The following is a 3,254-nucleotide window of genomic DNA, read 5'->3' on the forward strand; positions in this document are numbered from 1 at the left end:
TCCAGATGTAGACCTCTCAACAACATCTCCAGCACCATGTCTACCTGAGCACCAGCATGCTTCCCACAATGATAATGGACTAAATCTCTGAACCTGTTAGCAAGCTCCAATTAAATATTTTTCTTTATAAGAGTTGCTGTGGTCATGGAGTCTCTTCACAGCAATAGAACACTGACTAAGAAACCAACCAGGGGATGATGTCATCTCCTTTTATGGTGGGTCTTCCCACCACTATTAAGCTAACCAAAGTAATCTCTCAAAGGCATGCCCAGAGGTGTGTCTCTTTGGTGACTCTAAACGCTGTCAAGTTGACAGTATCAACCATCACTCCTTTCCTTGGTGTTTTACAGTACTTAATCTCTAGAGCATTGAAATCTGATACTCTTGCCATGGTCTTTGACTCTTAACTCTTGTGTTAGGTACTGGCCTCTTCAGTTTGAAGTCTTCAAATTCTTCATTCCTTTATTGTCAGTGTATCATAGAGTCCATGGTACAGGAGAAGTACTTATCATATACATAAATGGAAATGCAGAGAAGGATGATATTATACAAATATCATTTAAAATATACTGGAAAGTGATCTCCACTGAAGGGGGTAGGTGTGTTTTATTAATTTTTTCATTGAAACTATATGTTGTGGTACATGACTCTGATTTCAGAGTGTGGGAAGGTGAGGCAGGAGGATCTTGAGTTTAAGGCCAGCTTGGTTACCAAGAGGCTTTATCTCAAAAAGCAGAAAGCTTTGTTTCTTGAAGAGTGAGAGGTTGTGGCTGTGCATAGTGTACATTCAGCTAGGATGTGTGAGTTGAGAAGTAATGTACTCTACAGGGACCCACACACCTTAGCATGTGGGTATGTGAGTCCCTGCGGAGTACAGACTGGCATTACTACTGCTTGCTTTCCCCAGGAACTGTCAGATTCCTATTTATGGAATGGTAAGGAAAAACATTCCTTTCACTTTTGAGGTGAGAAACAATGGGTTCTAGTAACAATGGAAACTTTCATATCCTAGGAAGGTTTATAGTACACCAGAAAATCCAAATCCATCTTCTTCAAATGACGTGAAGTTTTCATGCACATCATGAAACACCACCACCTGCTTCTGATGAACTTATTTTAAAGTAAAAACTGGTTAGTCTTTTGGCTATTTTAATGAGTTGTTTTCTTGGTTACTTATAAATTTTTTTGCTACAGTTGATCAAATGTTTTAGAGGCATGCAGAAATCTCTCAAACTTGGTTGTTGACTTTTACCGAGAGCTTTGTTATTAATAATTTCTTAGTAAGTAGTTCTTTAATCTTCCTGGTTTGAGGGGATAGAACCTTTCTGATATCAAAGGAGGAATAGAGAGATGCAGTAAATCTCTGTAAACACTGGGGGAATGTTGTAGGATGCTCTCTGGCCTTGATGTAGTTTTCAAAATACATCAAAGGGGAGCAACATGAAGCAATCATTCCAAGTCAGGAGTTGTAGATTGTGGTGTGGGTGTCTTCCTTGGTTGGGATCTTAAGCCATTGCTTTATTGGACAGAAATGGTTGGGGACAGAAATGCACATATTTTACTCATAGGGAAAGCAAGGAATAATTGTATCTCTTAATTTGATGACATATTGACAGATCTATCAACCGTATGTCTCCCTTTTGGGGAGTAGAAAAAATGATTTGATCTGACTGCCTGCAATAATTTCACATTTCTAGGTTAACTTACCTTTTGTGCAGCCATGTGTACCTATGTACGGCTGCCTTAGACAAAGCCAATGAAATTAGGCTTGTTTGTGCTGTGTTGCTAAAGTACAAATTTGCTGAGTAAGAGTTGGCCACAGACTGGGACAATGATAAAAATAAATATCACTTGAAATCCTTTTAAATGCACAGTTATATCCAGAAATAGCTCCCTGTTTTTTGTTTCTTTGATTTTTATTATTTTTTCAAAGCAAAGAGCAGAGAAGTAAACTCTGCTAATGTTTTTGGTTGGTTTTCCTGTGGTCTTAAAAGTCTCAAGATTCTTTCAAAATTTTAAGAGACAACAGCAATTGGATATGATGACTGCAGTCAGTAGCCTGGTGCAGAGGAGAGAAAAACAAGTAGATTTATCTGCAGATGGGAGCACGGCCACACAGCACGTCGGGAAGCTGATTTCCATGGGGGATTTTGGGTTGAAGGATGAGCAAGTATTCTATTGCTAGAATTGCCATCTGAGTAATATTGGACTATTTTAGGATAAACTGCAGTCTGGTAATTATCTCTAGTTCTGATTGATAGATTAGAGAGTAGGAAAAATATTAGCTGTTGATGGCCTATTTCTGTGGGTCATTATGAAGGCGAGATGCTTATAGATCAGAAGTAATTTGAAAATCAAAATTTAAAAAATTCTGTTTGGCATTCCCAAGTCAGAAGATGCAGATTGCCTTGACAGTGTTCTGATTAAGTTGATTCTAGCTGGCAGAGGTAGACCAGAAGTCTCAGTGAGATGGGCTGTTCGCAACTCTGTATGGGAAGCATTTTGTACTAGATAACATCTGTAATCCTGTTTGGAAGACACTGATGGGATTCCCATCAGATGCTTTTGATGTACAAACTGCATCCTGTTGGTCACATAGTCTTAGTACATACAAGCTGGACAGTTACTAGCATCCCTCATCCAGTGTAGGCTGTACAGGATGGTATATCTCTTCTTTGCTGGAGTAGAAGGATCTTTATAAACCCATGAAAGATGATCACCACATACAGACACAGCCTGGAACTGGTAGGAAGTTAATGTCCTATAGGTATTGACTATCAAAGAGCCTGATGGGAACTGGTGCATAAATGTCTCATGCTTCTTGCTTTGGCTAAGACAAGTCTGACTTATAACCCACACAGTCCCCACCAGCTCCTCAGGGATCCCTTAGCAAGGTCGAGCTTAAGCTATCCACAGAGGTAATTAACACAGTTTCCTGTCCCTTCTTACCACCTGATTACTGCTCTCTGGGGCCATCTCTAGTAAATGCATCTACAAGGAACCATGTCTCCAGCTTTGTGTTCTGAAGGGATTACCCAGCGTCACTGCCTCTAGACTTAACATGCAGTGCAAAACTTGAGGAAAACACAAAGTTATAGAAAAAGGATGGATTCAGTTGGAGCTGTGGAGAGCCTTCCTGTAGGCAGTTTCATTACCTTGGTGAAGGGGTGAGAGACCAGCTTCTATGGTAGTCAATATTCTCTTGATTCTGGAGAATAGTTGTTCCTGGTTTCCAGTCCTTTAACTGTAGAAGA

Source organism: Peromyscus eremicus, chromosome 9 (assembly GCF_949786415.1).
Source record: "Peromyscus eremicus chromosome 9, PerEre_H2_v1, whole genome shotgun sequence".
Classification (NCBI taxonomy): domain Eukaryota; kingdom Metazoa; phylum Chordata; class Mammalia; order Rodentia; family Cricetidae; genus Peromyscus; species Peromyscus eremicus.